A 20,940-nucleotide genomic window follows, 5' to 3' on the forward strand; every position below is an offset into this window, starting at 1 on the left:
ACCTAGCACTGTGCTCAAACGTTGTAGTTAGTCAATGAAAATATTTGAAATAAGAACAAAAAAGTGATATTTAAAGTTAACCAGATTTAGCAAATGAATTTTTTTAACTATTTAAATTACCAGAAATCTTAACTATTTTAAAATTATGCTTAAGGTAGTGACAGGAAAAACATGAATTTTAAAGAGTACTGTTCTTGAAAACATGGAACCCTACAGTGTGATCAGAGGTAGTGAGAAGAGTCTCCACTCAGATACTGCTCCTGTCACTGTTCCATTTTGACCTTGGGCCTGTATGTTTCATATACTCATTAATTCAGCAAATTTTTATTTAGGTTCTGCCAAGTTTCTGACCCTGGACTAGATATCAAGGAGTAGAAATAGTCATGATTTTGGTCTCAAGGAGCTTAGAGTCTAATGGGAGAGACAAATGTCCATCATAATGAGAGAAATAAATATAAAATTACAGCGATGGCAGGTGTTGGACAGGAGTTAAATGGAACTGAAGGAACACATCATAGGAGAACTAGAAGTAATTACAGAGATCCAGGAAATGACAGTTGTTCTGAAATCTGAAGACTGAGTAGGGGTTAACTAAGCCAAGAGAGGAGAAGAAGGGAAGGGCCAATGGAGCAGCACAGGCAAAGGACCAGTGGATGATGGGGCTTGTGACATATCAGAGAGAATGGCAGGGAGAGGGAGACAGGACATGCAGCTGGGACTTGGGAAGGAAGGCCCAGTCTTGACAGGCCGCCATGGGCCACCTGAAGGAGTGTTATTTCTATCCAGCTACAGAAGGGAAAACATGGAGAGTTCTAGGCAAACAGACATCAAGACCATATCTCATAGCTTTAGTGGACAGTGGGTTAGAGGACAGGACTGAGTGACAGTAGCAGGCCAGGAGTCCTTTGGAGGAACCCAGAGACATAATGATGGTGGTAGAGAGGAAAGAAGTGAATGGGTTTGGGCTGGATTTTAGAGGTAACATCAACAGGAAGAGCAGAAGGAAGGGTGGATTGGTCGAAGATGTTCCTAGGCTTCTAGCCCATGGATGGTGAAACCCTTGCTAAGGTGGGAACACCTCCAGAGGACCAGCTAGGTCCAGTTGGCTATATGCTGAAATTGAAGTGCCCTTGAAACCACCAGGAAGGAATGTCTGGGAGACACCTGGGCATATAGGCTGGGTACTCTTAAGAGCTCCAGACTGTTGTCACCCAGATGGACATGATCCCTTCTGCCCCTGAGTTCCCACAGTGCTTTGGGCCTCTCTTCCTGCTGGTATTAAGAGTTCCGATTTTGGATTATGGTTATCTTCCTGTGTCTTATATTGTTTGCTAAGTGAAATTTAAGTCCTAAAGTCTTTGCCCAGTAGCATAAAGATTTAATAACTTTTGAAAGTGCAATTACGTCTTAACTTTATATAATATGCGCTTATTGAAAAGTCTTGAAAATTGTCCTAATGAAGGAAAGGGCTAAAGTCTATAGTGGAGGCACTTGGAATTCCTCCAGAGGCTCCTGTTTCCATCTGGTTTCAATTCTGGTGCTGGCTCTTTTTCCCTGATTACGGATTTTTTTTCTTTTAATGTTTATTTATTTATTGGAGAGAGAGCACACGCTTGCAGGGGAGGGGCAGACAGGGAGGAGGGGAGAGAATCCTAAGTAAGCTGTGCACTGTCAGCACGGAGCCTGATGTGGGGCCTGATCCCATGAACCCGTGAGATCATGACCTGAGCTGAAATCAAGAATTGGACACTTAACCGACTGAGCCACCTAGGTGCCCCTCAATTACGGATTTTTAATATGAGGAGGTCTGCTCAAGTGGAAGACCTTGTATGGCTGTCTAGAAGGGGCAGTGAGAATGGAGAATCCCATTCTGGACTCCAAGAGTACTGCCTTCCTCTAAAAGGTCTCAAAGAACAAATCATGTTCTTTACCCAAGCCTCAGGTGACACTAGGGCAGAGGTAGAAAGACAGGCCCTTGATAAACATGGAGACTTTTCACAGGGCCTTTTTGAGGCTGGTTTCCCAGGGAAATCCTGGTGGCCTTTCCCGAGTAATGAGGAGGAATTGAGGCTAGGATTTGGTTCCTCATTCATTTCTTCAAGGCACAGCTCACTGAAGCCTAGAATCATTCAGATTTCAGGCCCTTGCTCTCTTAGGTAGTAGGCTTGACTACTTTGAAACATCTAGTGTGGAGCACATGAACAGCTTATTAGGGGTTTTCATTAAAATAGTTTGGGACCCCTGTGAAGGATTAGACTTCCAAATTGCAGGGTCCAGAAGATGTAGCTCTTTTGAATGTTTACACTGGTGGAAAGGTCTGAGAGGCTCAGGTAGGGGGTGGGCCTTGCCAAAGGGCTTCCAGGCCATGGGATGCTCAGACACAGGCACATCCTGGAGTTATACCATGGAGATTCTTCCAGGTGGCTGGGGGTGGGGGGGTGGGGGGAGGTGAGAAGGTGTACCCTAAGCTGAATGGCTGGAGACTGGTTGGGCAGAAGTCTAGGGTGTCTGAATTGGGAAAAGGAAGCTTTTGAATTGAGGTGCCCTGAGTCGTGGGGGCAAAGCTCATCTGAGTGCCATGTCCTAGCCTTGGGGAAGCCATCCTCTTTCAGACCCCTCTTGCCAGCAGAAAAGCTGCTGCTAGTCTTTCAGGAGACCTGGCTCTCCTTGGCTCAGGTCTGGTTCAGGTGAGCTCCTGCTGGACTGCATTAGGCTGGCTGACCACATGGTACCTGATGGGGCCTCTGGTCCCATTGTAGAATGAACTGATAGGAGAAGGCAACACTGAATCTTGCTCATCTGGGTGATTTCCTCTGGGGAAGAAACTGGCAAAGGAGCAAAATGGACCTCTCAAACGCCTATTGAGAAAAAGGGGGATGGTTATAAGAGGCCACAGTCCAGATCACAATGGTATTAAGGTTCTCCAGAGAAGACAATTGATAGGGTGTGTGTGTGTACACACACATGTATGTATATGTATGTATGTGTATGTATGTGTATGTATATACATATTAATATAAACGGAGAGAGAGACAATTGATAGAGGTATGTGTGTACATTCATATGGCTATAAATGGAGAGAGAGAATGAGAGACTGATTTTAAGAAATTGGCTCGAGTGATTGTTTGGGCTGGCATGTTTCAAAACCATAGAATAAGCCAGCAGCAGCCTGGAGATTCAGGTAGGAGCTGATGTTGCAGTCTTGAGTCTGAAGGCTGGAAACTCAGGCAGATTTTCTGTGTTGCCTTCTGGAGGCAAAATTCCTTCTCCTGGGAAACTCAGTCTTTGCTCTTAAGGCTTTGAACTAATTGGATGAGGCCTACTTAGATTATGGAGGTTAATCTGCTTTACTTAAACAAAACTGATTGTAAATATTAATCACCTCTTAAAAAAAACCCTCTACAGCCACATCTAGACTAGTGTTTGACCAAACAGCAGCACACCATAGTCCATGCAAGATGGCACATAAAATTAAGCATCACCAGCAATGCTCATTGTATACTGTCATCTAATAAAGGAAGGAAGGTCATTAGGTAAGCATTTTCCCCTCAAGGGATGGTGGGAAGAAGGGGAGAGAGAAGATTGTTGTGCTTATTTGTGGGACTTATTAATCTTTAGCTGCTTTTTGAACTTTGAGTCTTCTGTTGGGACGCGCTATAATGGCATTTGGGGGGCTGGCTTATCATAGATCATTCCCTCCTAAACAAGTTACCCTTATTGGTACCAGCCAGAGTCCCAGACTCCTGGTCTTCTGTTGGGACCCATATTTTTAGGTGGAAGCACCTTAAAGGTAGAATCAATATTTGTTCCTTTTGGTAACCCCATATTGTCTAGTACTGAGCCTTATACATAATGGACATTATTCATTTGAAAAGTATTGAAGTCTTCCAAATTCAAGGCACTGTGCTAGGTATTAGAATAGCCATTGAGTATGTACTTATTGAGGGAATTATTTCACATCACTTTACATTATGATTTGTATTTCCTTCCCCCTCCCCTTCCCCGCCCACCCCGAATTAGAGGGGGAACAATTTCAATCTAGTATATCCTAGAACATAGAGTCCTGTAAGTGCTTCTTCCTTGGCTGGCATTCATGGTTCCTGTGATTGCCTCAGTTTAACCTTCCAGCCTCAGCTCTCACTGTGCTGCTCCCGTAGCCCACTCTCAGGCTGCCCTAGAGAAGCCTCTCTCCACAGTTCACCCCGACAACAGCTCCACTCTTTGTTCGATGTTCCTTCCACCAGAAATATGCTGTCTTGCCGGTTCCTTCCATGTTTACCCATTCAGATCCACTGTTGAGTAGACTAGGTGCTCCCTCAGGTGCTCCCCCAGGACCCCATGCTCACCATCTGCACCACAGCCCTTTCATGACTTCTCTTATGATGCCGTGTGTGTGTTTTCACCTCTGTGGTGAGAGCCTCTGGAGGACAGGGTCCTGGTCTCATTCTGTTTTGCACCCCTGCTCGGTACCTTGCACTTTGCAGGTCAGGTGTTAATGCAGTAGGACCCCAAAGACCTCCAGCAGTTCTTGCATGTTTGATATGTGTGTCAGGAATCTTTTCAGCCAACCACATTATTATTTTGAGCTGATTATTCAGTTTCCGGACAATCTCAGACTTTTCTTTTTGTATTTGGAATGTAGTCAGAGGACAAGAAGTGGCGATCTTTCCTGCCTGTTTTATTGTTGATAAGAGGATAGTTAACCAAAAAAAAGACAGTCATTTGAAGGTTTAAAATGAATGGCTACAAGAAAGATTGAAAATATTTGTGGCTTCTTTATCAGTGGGCCTCATTTTCATCAATGCTCACAAACCGGTTACTGATGCTTTGCTCTGGGGGCCAGTGACAGCAATCTGGAACTTCATTTTCCTTATTATTGCAGCTAGCTGCCAGTGAGAACATTTAGTCCAGTAACATGATAGAAGGAGAGACAAGGGGAAAAGATATGAAAGGTGTAGAAAGAGGGTGGGCAGGAGCCTGCTGACAGTTCTTTTGCAGTTCAGTGAATTTGGGTCTAGCCTGGATATCACCACTGCAAGGGAGAAGAATACTCTACCCGGAGAAGTACTGGCGGCCACCGTGTTCTTGGGGACGTGATGATGTAAGGACATTCTTACAAGCTCATTAGCTTTCTCACTGTAGAAGCATTGGCAAGCTCAGATGCCAGACGACATTATGTCAGTGTATCAAGCCCAGAATCCTAGCAACAATTTTCGAGGTTGGAAACTTATTGAAAATGACTCTTTTCACATTAGGAAGTTTTGTTGGCAGAGAGGGAGCCAGATTTTGCCCTATGCCAAAGTGTAGGAAAACTCGTGTGTTAGCCCTGTCTGTTCTATTAGAACTTTTAGCTGGTACTTGCCCAGAGAGAAGAATTGTCAAGAAAAGACAATTGTGAAGAATGATGAGGTCTTTATCTTTGGAATGTTTACTCTTTCACAGCATCAGTAATTTGTTTTTGTTGTTACCTTGTTTAGTTTTGGACAGTGTGCCCCAGGACCATTGTGAACCCAAATTGGAATCTCTGAATTTGACTAATATTTCAAAATCACCTGATGATGTGACTTACACATTAAAGGGACACAAGGCACGTTTGTTGTGTGATTAAAAGCCTGCTAAGTATAAGGCATGAACTCTTACGGATATGTTCTCTCCCTCCCAGAGTGCTCTGTGTAAGTGAATTATATTGGCTATGTGGTTTAATTTTTGAAAAAGTATAATTTATCAAACCACCCTTAACTACAATTGTCATAATTTTTATGGGTTTATTTTAATAATATAATATTGGTAATATACTAGTTAAGCAGCAAAAATGAAAAAAAGTGCATTGTTCCCCAGTTTACTTTCCATTTGAATTTTTAAAAAATGGTTGCTTATTTTTGAGAGACAGAGACAGAACGCAAGCAGGGAAGGGCAGAGAGAGAGGGAGACACAGAATCGGAAGCAGTCTCCAGGCTCTGAGTTGTCAGCCCCCGATGCGGGGCTCGAACTCAAACTGAGATCTTGACCTGAGCTGAAGCCAGAAACTTAACCAACTGAGCCACCCAGGAGCCCCATACTTTCCATTTTAATGCAAGCAAATATTTTGTCAGTTAGGTTTTTACAAATAATAACATACTTTAAAGTTTTATATTGAAGGTTTGGGAAAAGAAAGTCAATAGTAATCTGACTAAAATTGTGACTGTCTTCTTTTTCACCTTCTATGAGAAAGTTTCAATAGTAGTGGGGCATCATACCGAGTTCAGAATGGCAATGAAGGTGCTTGCAGTTTGGCTTATTTGGTTCAAGTGTAGGTACATCTTCCGAAAGACTGATATTTTGTGCATCACGTCCAGTGACTGCACTTGAAGGTTAATTTAATTGTTGGCTTTCACTTCTTTGGGTTTCTCTTTCCTAGATAGAAAAGCAGTTGCCACCTACTTGATTCCACAGTGCTCTTTATATAAGAACCATGTGATGAACTGCATCTTGAATTTAGTTTCTGGAAGAATCTCAGCAAAGACTTTTGCTTGCTTAATTTTGTTGGACAGTAGAAGTTGTGTAATCCTGTATATTATCATTTGTGACTTTTCTGTCACAACAATTTCATATCTAACTATAGCAGTTTGTTCACCTCAGGTGTGTGGTGACATCTTCTCTTAAAGCTTTTTTTAGATGTTCTATTTTCTTCACCCACCAATTATGCTCTTTTATATTATGCTATAACCATATGTCACTTAAGGTTCTTTATAAGTAGGCAGGATACACATTTCTAAAAATATGTTTTCTGGTTAATACTTCCATCCCTATGAAAGTGGTGGAAGGAGGGAACATCTGAGGCAGAGAAAGTGTTTGCTTCCTGTCCAGAAACCCAGAGTACATTAGAAATGTCCATGGCAGGGCACCTGGGTGGCTCAGTCGGTTAAGCATCTGACTTTGGTTCAGATCATGATCTCACAATTCATGGGTTTGAGCCCCGCATCAGGCTCTGTGCTGACAGTGTGGAGCCTGCTTGGGGTTCTCTCTCTCTCTCCCTCTCTCTCTGCCCCTCCCCTACTTGCATTTCCTCCTGCTCTCTCAAAAATAAGTGAATAAACTTAAAAAAGAAAAGTCCATGGCACCTGGGAGACACTCCATAAAACACAACGAACTGATATGACTATACCATATAAATTTTCCTCCAAACTGGAAAATTAAGACCTGTTCTTCACTGTGCCTTTTTTCTTCATCCAGACTCTGTCCTTTTATCATTGTACCAATTTATGTAGGCTTTTGCAAATTTTGAGGAGCTTCTGAGCCACAGTATTTGCATGGCTGGCCATTTCTTTTTTCTTTTCCCACTTTGGGGCATGTGTGTTTTGGGGCAGAGGGGATGGTGTTTGTCATCATCAGTGCAGCTTTTGGCACCTACTACATTTATCAAACCCAGGAAACGTAGCCCAAAGCCAAGACAGAAACTCACACTTCTGGGCAGAGGGTTTTCCACCCATTTTGAATTGAAAAGCAAGTGTTAGAGGTTGCCCGGACCCGCCTGGTTTAATTTAGTGTTTAATGTCTAGCAATTGTGTCTTCATTTTCCCCTTGATTTGTGAGCCCCTCAGTGAAGGGCAAAGTGACTGTCTTTGTCAACAGCATTGACCACTCTTGCTGCATTGCCCTTTCTTCTTGTTCTTTTCCTCAAAGGAGGGAAGCTGTTCAACAGCTGCATGTTTTCTTACTGGAAAAAAAAAAAATAAAAATAAAAAGAAGAAAGCCAGAGTGAAGGTTTCTGAAAACATAATCCATTCTTCCATATTTAATGACAAAAAATTACTTTACCCTTAAGTATATTTTTATTTTTACATAGCTATGTCCTTACCTGTCTCTGCATTTCTTTATTCTATGCAAATGCTAATCTGTTAATCTCCCCTTAGTGGGTCTTTGCTTTGAGCTGTTTATCCATGGCAGTAGTATTGTTTTAGGTCTTTAAATTGTTCCTATTAATTTAAAGATGATCTAAAGTATATATTAAAGAACATCTGGAGGGGGGAAAAATCCCTCCAGGTCTCATCCCTCCCACACAACTATTTTTGCTTGTGCATTTTGCCTTCTAGTTGTACGCACAGAGCTGTTGTGAAGGGATGTTTATTGTTTGGGATTGAGCTTGTCGCCATCCAACCATAGTCTCTAATCCAGCTCTCCTTTGGATTTATAAAACGCCCAACCAAGTTCATAAGTTTGTGGTCTGTGGCCATGACTCAAAACAGTGTTGAGTGATTTCTGTGGGAATAAGATGGCCCACATGGGAGAACGGCTTCAAGTGTCTTCATAGCTACGCTGTCACCAAACAATGTGGCCAGAATTGTCCACCACGGACTCATGCATTTATAATGCTAGTGATGACTAATTTAAACTGAGGTAATTTTAATAGGGACAGAGACATTCTAATTATAGAGACTTTTTCTCCTTTATCCAGAAAAGCATCCTAAGACATGTAACATTACCATTTGAGAGAATTTTATTCCTTCGTATGTCTAAGGATTCCATTGCATTTTGGAGTCACGTTTTCAAATGTAATGATTTTGTACCTCATTGTAGGTCAGAAGCAAACTACATTTTTCTATATATTGTGAAGACAGTCAAAATATGAAAGTATTTATTTTCAGCCATTTAGGTAAATTGTTGTTTACAACCGAGATAGGAAATGGGATAATTCTAGTTTCTGCAAAAAGCCATGTTATTATGTCTTCATATTTAAATGCGTGCAGGGTATTTCTTTTCTAATATGCAAAGCTTAAATAATAAGGCCCATTGACAGGTATTAATACTTGTTTTTAAAAGAAATGAATTACATAAACAGAGCTAATTTGTTTTTTAAGCTTATGATTTGTGAAAGAAGAAATAAATGTCTAATAATTCTAAGAATAAAACTAACCTACCATTAGCTATTTTCACTGGCTCTTCCTTTCTATTCCACCTGCTGATTTTGCTTAATAGATTTACCATTGGTTGTGAAGGTCTGGAATGTTGGGAAAATGAGGTTTTGTTAAGTCATTTCCCTGGTTCTTTGATTATAAGTCTTCCTGTGTGGGCAGGAGTGTTAGAGCTTGTTGTTTTTATGTCAGTATTTCCAGGGTTCCCCACTTTGGGTAATCTATTTAGCTTCTAATCTCCATAAATTAGAAATGAGAGGGATGATCATTCATAATTGACATGGACAGTCAGAAAGAAGAGAGTGTCACCACTAGGGGAAAAGAAGAGCTATGTTTTAAGGGTTATGACTTAAGAATCAGACCCGTGACTAGCAATTTCAGGCGTAAATAGATTACTTAAAAGAAGCTGAGATTGACTGCTTTCAAGAAGTACAAGTGCAAGAGGGTTCATTATTGATTTTTAGATGTGGGACTGTATCATTTTCAAAGAGATGATTTTATGGAATTCCTTCAATTACTTCTTTTCTTCAGTAACAGATGTAGTAACTTGACCTCCGTGTGTGTTAGTTATTTTAAGGCTTAGGGGTCCATAGGAAGCCTTCTCTAACTAAACATTTTGGCTGGGAATGGTGGCCCCACTCCAGGTGCCCATAACTCCCTGGGCATGCTTCCGTATCACGTTCTTTTAAAATTGTTATTTCTGCCATTTCCACAATACTTTAAGCTTTTTAATACTTCCACGGTGCCTGGCTCACAATGCTTAATAATTATTTGTTGAACTGAAACTAAACTAAAAGCCAAATTAGCATAAACATGGTCTGTCTCATGCCTGAAGTTAGTAATATACTTGATAAGTATAATATTCCATTTTTACACACATTCAAACATTGAAGGGTGGAGGTGAGGGAGACTTTGGCTTCTGATTCTTTTTTTTTTTTTTTTTTTAAATTTTTTTTTAACGTTTATTTATTTTTGAGACAGAGAGAGACAGAGCATGAGCGGGGGAGGGTCAGAGAGAGAGGGAGACACAGAATCGGAAGCAGGCTCCAGGCTCTGAGCTGTCAGCACAGAGCCCGATGCGGGGCTCGAACTCACGGACCGTGAGATCATGACCTGAGCTGAAGTCGGACGCTTAACCGACCAAGCCACCCAGGCGCCCCTGGCTTCTGATTCTAATCCAGTATCATTTTTAGCTTATTTCCTTCGGGGACTGAGAGTCCCATGGCTGTGCCTGTGCTTAATTTGTGTACTCCATGTGCTTTTGTCTGCACAAGGGAATATATGAAAGGATTGAGGGTTGTCGCCTCTCTGTTATAGTGCTTGGACACTGCCAAGAGGAGTGATGATGACTGTTTCACCATGGAATAGATGGAAAGCCACCTTTCTCTTTGTAGTCACTTACTCAGAGTACAGACGCATAGGTGGGCTGCAGTCACCCTTAGTAAGAGCGGATGGCAGTTAACATGAAAGGGTGTTTGCTTGCTTCCAGTGGCAATTTCGGAGAGCTTTGTGAAAGGGACAAAGGTGTTCATCAGCATTAGGGACGTTCTTAATATTCCAGCCCCGTGGAGAGACCAAGAGGAGGAGAACCAAAAAATGAGGTGATCCGTGGAAACGTGACGTCACAAGCTGTCCGTGAGCCTGAGCGACCGTGGAGATATTGATAGGAGCGGTTAGTGGAGTCAAGACACAGGGAATTCTAATCTGTAGGAGGGAGATCTTGTCCAACTAACAGAAACAGTGAGAGGAGCTGTAAGGAGCAACCAGCCAGATATCTGCCAAGCTGAGGACTTTAATGGCCCTGTAAGTAGAAGAGAAGTCATGAGAAATGATGTTGAGCTACTTGTAAGTTCATCATTGTGGACAACTTTCCTAGCTTCCCTGAGTATTGGGCTTCTTCGTAGAAGGTAGGAGATAATAAGGCCTGCATCTTGGAGTGGTTGTGGGGTTTGCACTAGGCAATGCATGCGATTCACCTAGCACTGGGGCTGGCACACCACAGCTGCTTATTACTATGTTAGTTCCTTCCTGACCCTGCAGTTCTTCTGGTGTGAATTACCCCATCGATGGAAGGGCCAGCCTCTAGGGGTTCCTTAGCTCCCATTGTGGTCATGGTAGAACTGGTTTTAAAGCTCTAATGGAGGAAGAGCAAATGATCACCTAAAGATTGGCCCAAAACAGGTCAGTTGTCAGAGAAGCTCAGGATGCAGGAATCAAACTGGTGACAGACTCTCAGGTTACCGAGAACCCCAGTGGCATATAACTCCTCAATATTTGATATACCAGTACATGGTTCAGATTTATAGTTCATCTATCTTTGCTTTAAAAACAGGGGGTCTCTGAGTGCCAGATTCTTTTCTCTTTTCCTTCCCGATTTCATTTTCACAACAACCCTGTGGAATAAATTCTTCTCCTTTTGTAATATGAAAAAACTGAGGCCTACAGAGGACGAATCTAGTGGCCCATGGTCATCAGCTACTGGCAGGAGGGGCCAGGATTTGGACCCAGTCTGTCAGTTGTTACTGCCATTGCTCGTCATCCTCCCACATTTGCTGAAATGCAGGAAGACCGCCCGGCAGGAGAGGCTTCAAAGACAGGCACAGCAGCCTTTGCCCTGCGAGTGCCTGGAAGGCCGCGACTGCCTTCTGCTTGGCAAACCCAGGGCCCGGCAACATCTGGCACATGGCAGGCTCTAGGTAAATATTTACAGAGTGGATGAAAGCCACAAGTTAAGGTAGAAAACTAATTATTTCAGCAAGTAGCAGGTTGTCAGCAATATGAAATTTGTCATCAACATTATTGAGTTACTGAAAACTATGTGACATTTATTAACACAGGCTCTGCACAAGTGGCTATACAGAATTTAAAGATCTGTGTTTAAAATTGGACAATATGTGAAAAACTGACACAAGATAAAATTCAGAAGATGTCAACAATTTTTTAAATGACTGAAGAGGCACATGCTGCTTCTTGGGAAGAGTAAGCTGATAAGCCTAAAAATAGCTTTTAAAAATGAATGATACAAATTTTGATTCATGCATTCTCTGCTTCCTTTCCTCTGAAGTATACATATTCCAAGGTTGCCATTATAGAGATTTTTTAAAGCATTCTTTATTTTCATGTAAAGACAGCACAAACAACTTTCAATCAGATTGAAAATGAAAAGTAAATGTAATAATTTAAGAAGCAAATAGATTGGGCCAGTTCTTGACCAAATAAATGAAGCCATTAGCTGTCTGCTTTGTGAGAATTTTGATGATGGAAATGTAAAAGGCTAGTTGAACACTGGTATTTTATTAGTAACCACAGAACCATAAATCTGTTAAGGCTGGGATCTGACAGAAATTCTACTAGGTTGAATAAGTCAAGTTTCTGTTAAATGAGGACTTTTCTCTACCGGTAAAAAGTAACCACCATGGCCATGGAGCTTCTTCTCAGCACAAGTGTATTGCACTTGGTTGAATCACCTCACTTCCCCCTTCCCTAGCAGACAGGAGTTTTAGCATAGAGCCAGACGCATCGAGATGCCTTTTCTTTTGAATCCATTTGGTCATGAAGAGTATTTAGAAATAGCAAACACCAGTCCTGTCATGGTAAAGGAGAGGCTTGTTTTTTTGTTTTGTTTTGTTTTGTTTTGTTTTGTTTTGTCTCCCCAGAGAAAGCATCCTTTCAAGTAAGTACCTTTAGTGCTAGTTGACTTTTCCTTAGAAGTTCATTTCACAGACTTAGTGAAGATACACCAAATATTTGCAGTTTCATGCGGAGGCATGAAACTTTTGCTGAGGCTTTACCATTTCCTTTTTTTGAGGGGAATGGGATGCCTGTTGAGTTTTATGGAGAAGCTGTCCCAGATGCATGACTAAAGTCAGGTAGTCTTTCCATGGACAGCAGCACTGGGATTTGGCAAATGCAATTTCTGGCAAATCAAAAGGGATTTGGCAAATGCAATTTCTATACCACAGATGGAAAGGAGCTACCTTCGTAACCTTGGCTGCACCTGTATTATAGTTCTATACAGTGTGAATTTGTGTCCTTAGGGAAGTACAAGTTATTTTTTTTTTAATGGTTATCGGGACTGAGCAAGTTGATTTGTTTGTATCAACTAGGTGAAAGCTACCTGTAATTTGCATTTGTTAACCCTAAAAACTTTCAAGTCAAGTATGCTTTTTTAAAAAAAGGTATTTGTCATTTCCATAAATTACCTCATTGGAATATTAGTTCTTAATTCTTTTTCAAGTTGTGCCTGTATCTAAGCATACATTACAGTGTCTTACATAATACTGGACATAGGAAGTCATTTAAATAGTATTTGATGATTCATTGAGGTTATTTGTTATGAAGATCTGATTGGGGCCATTTTTTATTTCACTCTCTCCCCCCCACTTTATTTTTCTTTTTTGGAGGATAGTTAACTTTGCTTTCTCTTTGTATATTAATGTGGCTTCTGGGGTGATATTAGGGTGAGTGAAGATTGTGGGAAGTTTTAGCAATGATCTTTATTTGTAATGTTTTAAAGTGTAAGACCAACAAAATGTTATTTCTTCCAAGAAATTTATACTGGCCTTGCTTACATTTATGACCGACAGCCCCTACTTTCCAGCCATTCATTCTCGAGATCAGTGATGAAATTTGCCAAGTGCTTGCTTTGTGCAAGCACCACACTAGAAATGTCAGCAGGAATTTGGAGTTAAAATGTGATAGGTCCCTACCCTTAAGGAGCTCCTTGTCTAGGCCTACACTGTCTGATACATTAGCCCTGGACCCATGTAGTTACTGAGCACTGCACTGTGGTTAGTCCGAATTGAGATGTGCTGTGAATGTATGCTGTGTTGGGTTTCAGGGACGTAGTAGGACAAGAGAAGGCAAAGTGTCTTCATAGTTTTTATACTGGTTATGTGTTGAAATGATAGTATTTGGGGTTAGATAAAATAAACTATTAAAGCTTATTTCATCTGTTTCTTTTTATATTCTTTAAGGCAATTAAAACATTTTTTTTTAATTTTTTTTTTTTAACATTTATTATTGAGACAGAGAGAGACAGAGCATGAACAGGGGAGGGTCAGAGAGAGAGGGAGACACAGAATCTGAAACAAGCTCCAGGCTCTGAGCAGTCAGCACAGAGCCCGACGCGGGGCTCGAACTCACATACTGCGAGATCATGACCTGAGCCGAAGTCGGACGCTTAACCGACTGAGCCACCCAGACGCCCCGGCAATTAAAACATTTTAAATTACATATGTGACTCATACTGTTTTGGACACCACTGATCTATATAGTCTCTACTTTCTTCTGGTGCTATCACCAAGGGAGAATGTCCATCACCCAAAGATAATTCAGTGTTTTCTCCATAAATGCTCTTGTTTATAACTACAACAAATAATAGCAAAGACTAACAGGTTAGGAAATCAGAGTATTACGGTTTTTTATTAGCCCTTTAACCCGTTATGTAAACACGAGGCTAGATAGTACAGTTTGTTTCTGTCACAGTATGATACAAAAAAAAATAGGGAAACCAAGATTCCCAAGTGCTTAGAATAGAAATGAAAAAAAAGGGAAGAGGCAGGGGTGGGAAGGAGAGCCATCCTTCCCATATGTAATGATGACTGCTTGATGTGCGTGCAGATGTCCAGGAAAGCAGGCATCTGAGGCTGCTGCTTATCTGGGAATAATACAGGCAGAAGAGAAAGCTCGCATCAGACCCTTGTAAAATGCTTGTCATAGGAGAGGATGATGGTGCTGCTAATAAGAACAGTAGTGATAAGATCAAATACATTGACTACATTTGACATTTACTGACGGTGTCAAGAACTTCAGTAGGCATTTCTATATGATTTAATTTCTACATTGTTTAATACCGAGCAACAGTTCTAGGAAGCAGGCACTGTTATCTAGTCCATGTTTCAAAAGCAGCGGGCCAGGATCAGTAACACGGGAAGTGGTGGTCCAGATGCCAGCCCCAGTCCATGGTGGCCAGATGCCAGATACCTGTGGAAGCCGCGGACGCCGTGGCCAACCGATTTCCCTCTCTTTATGAGGACAAAGTGCTTGTCAGCTCCCAGTGAGCTCTTAGTAGGCAGCTCTGTGTAATTTTTTTAAAGCTTTTTAAATGTTTATTTTTGAGAGAGAGAGAGAGAGAGAGAGAGTGAGTGTGAGCGGGGGAGAGGCAGAGAGAGAGGGAGACACAGAATGCAAAGGAGGCTCCAGGCTCTGAGCTGTCAGCACAGAGCCCAATGAGGGGCTCCAACTCACGAGCCGTGAGATCGTGACCTGAGCTGAAGTCGGATGCTCAACTGACTGAGCCACCCAGGCACCCCAGCTCTGTGTAATTTTTAGCCATTTAGAGCCATGAGATTAACTGGGGAGTCAATATCAAGTAAACCTCTTCTGTGTCCAGCAATCCCAGCCAAGTGAGACTTGAGGACTAGTAATGTAAAAGTCTTGCTCAAGTCAGCCTACACAGTGCTTTCACATTTAGTATCTCCCCCGTGCCTTACCAAGCCCTTTACAGTAATTAAGGGCAAGTAATTACTTTCCTCATGTCATGAAATCAGTGGCTGAGGTGTCAAGAAGTTTACAGACCTTCCAAGGCCGCATAGCCAGTCACTAGGCATCTGGAAGAACTCAGCCCTGGCTGGCAGAGTGGTAGGAACCTGGCTTTGCACTTAACAGCTACAACTCTGAGCACTGAATCACTCAGGGTCCAGTCAGAAAGAAACAGCATCTTTATTGAGAACTTAATCTGGGGAATTGTTACAGATGCTGGAAGAACCACAAAGCCAAACGGGGGATTGGTGAAGCCACCCAGCGATTAACAACAGCAGAAAACCATCCTTCCATGCAGGTTGGAGAGATGAAGCAGATTGGTCCCTGAGCCCAGGAGCCACGGGGACCTCAGAGGGGATGCAGCCTCTGCTGGCCTCTCCCCTGCAGAGAGAAGAAGATGGAAACCCACCCAGCTTCACCCTTCCTCCTGCCCAGGGTCTAGTTCTCTGCCAGAGCCTCATGGAAGTAACCTGGTGGGCATCAGGCCAACTTGGGATCTGAGGAAATCTGCCTCGAGGGCCGGCTTTCTGGCCATGCAGAGTAGAACAGGGTTGAAGCAGGAACCAGTCTGCCTGGGCAAACCATTTAACCTCTGAAATGGGGGCGATAGGTCCTGCCTCAGAGTTGAGCATTCACAGAGATCATGTTTATGAAGTGCCTGTGCATAACAGTAGCTCAGCAAAGGTTGGCCACCACCCTCCGTCTGTGGAACAACTGCGGCTAAGGTGGACAGTAGTTACTGTGTGGCCTAAAATGCGTAGGAATGTGGCACGTGAGGATGAATGAGGTCCTGACTGTCTTCCTGAACTCTGCGAGCCGCCACGGATTATTCTGAGTCACTCTCCACACGTCATTCTTTTCATTCTTTTTGGAATTTTCTCCTCTCACAATTAATTCATAAAGAAAATTCATTATATTATCTACATCAAGGGCACTTCCCATTTTATCCAGAGGTAGGGGGCCCAAAAGTGAGTGGGACTGCCCACAGGGAGCTGATACAGGCCATGTAGAGCATTGATGTTTCCCTTTTCTAGCCCCATCTCATTCTGAAAAGCCCTCGGTCTCAAGTTTTAGTCTTATTAAATTAAAAACTGCTCTATAGTAATGCTTTTAGAAGCACAACTAAATTACTTGAAAAACAAATGTATAATTGGAATAAACATGGTTCAGCTAAAATTCCTCTTTCCAGAGGATAAAATGTGATTTCTATATTGCCATTATAATTTCCAGTAAACCCAAGTGAGTCTTGCATCATATTGGCTTGGGGGAGGAGGGGAGTTGCATCAAATCAGGTTAAAAGATAAACTTTTTGCTAATCTAAGTTTGAGATGCATTTCTTAATTGCCATGAGCCATAGACTCAACGGACCAACCTTACGAAGAGCTTCTGAACTTGGTGAGTTGAATTGTGAGCTGGCTGGGATAGAGTCCTGGATTGTCAATGGTCACACATATGATGGTGATGTATATAATATATTCTTGTCTTGATTTAAAATGAGAGCTGCATTACACATGCATATTTTGAAGGGGAGGGGAGGCACGATTTGATCTCTAGAAGAACTAATCTGTGGTCAGTTGGAATAGCCCAACCATCAGTTCCTTTACCCTGCCTCACACCTCACTTCCTTGCTTGGCTTCAAGAACTCACACCCCACCTCCGGTATCCCCTCCTGTCAATTGTATCCCCTTTGTGAAGAGCTCCCTGACATTGCCTGCTCTCTACAGTGATTACTCGCGCCTCTGTTAGTCACCTCCAGAAGATCCTACTCCCCATTTGTATATTGCTTCTCCTTTTGTGGGCTACACAGGCAATGCTGTGTGATTTGCAGGAAGGCCAGACTGTGGAAGAGGCAGGGGTTGCAAATTCAGAGGAATCTGAATTGCAACGTCCAAGGGTAAGTGGTGAGCCCAAGCCGGTGCCTGCAGGGCTGCACCTCCTGGGAGTCACGGGAGAATAGAACTCTGTGCAGCTGAGGGTCTCATTGTGCTCCCAGCAAGGTCAGTGCAGATCACAGGGTAGCTGGGCAAGGACTCAGTTCTAGCCAGGCAAGCCGGAGACTGGGCTACGTAGGGGCTGAGTAGGGAGAACTGGAGCAACTTCAGAAGTAAGGAAGAAGCAGCTATAAGGACTAGGTCACGGTGCCCAAAGGTCCACATGGCTGGCTGTCCCCTGGTTCAAGGCAGCAAGACTAAGCCACACCTCACAAACACCTACAGGTGGATTCCTGGCCTGGGTAGGAGGGGCTCTCACACTGGACAAGGTTGGGAGCATCCAGACAGACCAAACAGCCAGCCTGCCTGTCTACCGGTTGGCCTGCGAACGTCTGTTAGCTGACATTGTACTTTGGTTATACCTGACTCTGCAGTGCCTGGCACTTGGTAAGGACTTAACATGTTAGTAATAAGGTCAGTTTCAAGTAGGGTGACTGTATGTTTCAGTTTGCCCAGGACAGCCCCTGATTTTGTGGCGTATTTATTAGTAATTCTCACTTTGATTCTCAGAAGTGTCCCAGTTTAGATGTCACTCTACCTTGGGGGAATAAAATCTAATTACTGGTGGTCTATGGGTGCTGGGGGCCTGTGCCTTCACCTTTCTGTTGGAGGCGTCTGTTGGGGGCACTGCTTCATTCCCCAGTACTCTTTCCCTGAAAGTCTTCCCTGCAAGAAGCTGGGGCCTTGGCGAGTCAGTGCAGAGTTGCATAGTGGACAGAAGGTCAGCTTCTGCACTCTCAGAAATTCAAGCACTGTTTAGAAGTGGGTAGGGGTGCCTGAGTGGTTCAGTCAGTTAAGTGTTCGGTTCTTGGTTTTGGCCGAGGTGATGATCTCACGGTTTGTGGGATCCAGCCCCCCACTGGGCTTGGATTGTCTCTCTCTGCCCATCTCCCACTCGTGCCCACTCTCTCTCTCTCAAAATTAAAAAGAAGAAGAAGAAGGAGGAGGAGGAGGAGGAGGAGGAGGAGGAGGGGGAGGAGGAGGAGGAGAATGTTAGTGGATATATCAGTCTGATTCCTGGAATAAGGATGGCATCCTGTTTAGAAGGGCTTTTGTAATTGGTTTGCAGGTAGGCTTAGAATTAGTCCTTGTTGTTACTCCTGGATAAGTTTAATGAAATAAATGGTATTTTAAATTTACATTATACAATTGATACTCTGATTTCTCTTTAGATCACATCAGTCTTTCACCTTTTACATTATACAGTTGACCCTTGAATAACACAGGTTGTGCCACTGACCCCCTTGCATGGTCGAAAATCCACATATAACTTGACTCCCCCAAAACTTAATAGTCTACTCTTGACCTTACCAATAACATAAACAGTTGATTAATACATATTTTTATAAGTATTATATACTGTATTCTTACAGTGAAGGAAGCTAGAGAAAATAAAAGGTTTTTAAGAAAATCAAAAGGAAGAGAAATACATTTATAATACTGCCCTGTAAAAAAAAATCCATATATAAGTGGACCTGCCCAGTTCAAACCTGTGTTGTTCAAGGGTCAGCTGTCATACCTTTGTAGAAAAGCTAAGCATTCCTTATAAATGCCTATATTTCATTTTCACACCAGAATCCTGAAACATATTAATGAAAAGCCTTTCTAGTTCCAACCCTCAAAACCAAGAGTTATATGTGGTATGTACTTTGTAAGATTGCCTGAGCTTCCTGATTTTATGTTCTGTACAAAATAGTGTAGAGACCCCTATTAACAGCGTCTTCTGCGTTGTATTGTTTAAAATATGAGCCAGGTTTAGGAAGCTGTATTTAGAATGAGTTTCGTACCCGCTGCATATGGAATCACTTGTACTTTTCTCTCAGTAGCCAAGTCCCATAGCAGTGAGGGCTGGAAATGGTGACACAGGATTTCACTGAAGCAGTTGAATTGCTTTGGTCACTGGCCGCATCGACCATTTAAGATGCATTAATGATGAGATTTTACTGGTTTTTAAAACTGCTTTTCATTTTAGTTTGATGAGCTAATTAATCTGGAAGGGACTTGTGGTTTTAAAAGGGTATACGGTGATTCAGGAAGATGGCAGAACCGGACCTTCTGCAATCCAAATTGGCACTGCTCTGCTTTGCAAATGCTGTAGGCTAATCGCTCGAGTCTTATGGATTCCTGCCAGCTAGGCATTGGCATTTTTATTGATTTCTTAACCCAAGTGTGGCTTTTAATAAAAAAATTTTAAAAAGCCTTACTATGGCCCTGACATAAAGTGTATATGTCATTGCTGTATATCAAGTAGACACAAAAGTTGTGAAGGTATATCTGTGCCATTTCAGCCGATATTTGTGTTAGAAAATCTTTTATTTGCATATAACACCTCTAAGGAGAAAAGTGGTAGGTTTGGAATTGACTTTAATTTTAAGGATGTTCAATAATTAAAAAAAAAATTGGACTGTAACAATGTGTACTATATAACATTTTGAGATAATTGTTGACCGTTTGAAAGTTATTTTAGAAGTTTGCAAGTTTCTGTCTGGTGTTTGAAGTAGTAATCTTTGAGTTCATTCATTCAGGGGGGTTGATAAACTGTATAACATGTAAACATGATACATCCTTGAGCTCAGTTTTATTAGACTGTTAAGGCAGAAATAAAATAAATGCCTACATAAATGGACTGGTGATTCTAAAGTTGTAAAACAAATGGGGCCTTTTTCATTTGTTGACCTTTTAAAACAGGTGGTGAGTTGTATTTGCACACACAGGAAAAATGCGTATGATATCAAATATTTGCACATATTTGTATTTTTTCTGTCTGTGGCACAGTAGCGTGCACTCCCAAGCTTGGGAGGCCTTCTCAGAGGAGTTGCTGACTCACATCCAGCCTCCTCTGGCCTGCTTCCCTTTCCGCTGCTCCCAGGCCCCATGAGCGGCTTCAAACCTTGTAGGCTCTTTCCTGTCTCTTTGCATATGCTGTTCCCTCTGATTAGCCTTCCCTTCCTTTTCATCTTCCATCAGGATCCAGCTCAAAAGTCACCCCTTGGGGGAAGCTAATGACAATCTCATCTCCTCTTGCTTTCCCAGAGGACTTTGCTCCTTTAGAGACATGTTCTCTTTCTCCTGCATTGTTAATTTCCCTTCTTTACTGGGTGAATCCCTTCAGCATAGAAAACTGCTCTATGGTTTCTGGTGTGAATAAACTCTTTCTCTCCCTCTAACTACCTTCTTCATGGAGTTAACCACACTTACTGTCTTTATTCCTCACTTTCCTTTCAGTCCTCAGGCCCCTAAACTATCCCTCAATATTCCCATCTAATTAGATGTCACCATTGTGTACCATTTCGCTGAGCCAGGAACTTGTCAGCTGTCTTAGATTCTTCCATTTTCTCACGTGCTGCCTCCAGTCCATTAGCCGGTGTCATCAGCTCTGTCACTGACATTGTGAAGCCATCCTCCTCTCTCTGTGTCTGTCACCACTGTGACTCCAGCTACCATCATCCCACATGTGGGGTGCTGTGATTGTCTCTCTGCTTTTACCTCATCCTCAACTACTGTCCACTTGGCCC

General features: G+C 42.4%; 1 protein-coding gene and 1 long non-coding RNA gene across 6 annotated transcripts in view; one reads left to right on the top strand and one right to left on the bottom strand.

Annotated features, from left to right (window-relative positions):
- The window catches only part of PLCL2 (phospholipase C like 2), a 194,878-nt gene that overhangs the window by 88,261 nt on the left and 85,677 nt on the right, over positions 1-20,940 (top strand). The window lies entirely within an intron of this gene.
- Positions 7,515-9,803, bottom strand: LOC122229565. Its single transcript, XR_006207055.1, has 2 exons — positions 8,898-9,803; positions 7,515-7,696 (listed from the first exon to the last, which is right to left on the bottom strand). It is a non-coding gene; the product is annotated as an uncharacterized LOC122229565 (long non-coding RNA).

The sequence above is a fragment of the Panthera leo genome, chromosome C2 (genome assembly GCF_018350215.1).
Source record: "Panthera leo isolate Ple1 chromosome C2, P.leo_Ple1_pat1.1, whole genome shotgun sequence".
NCBI lineage: Eukaryota > Metazoa > Chordata > Mammalia > Carnivora > Felidae > Panthera > Panthera leo.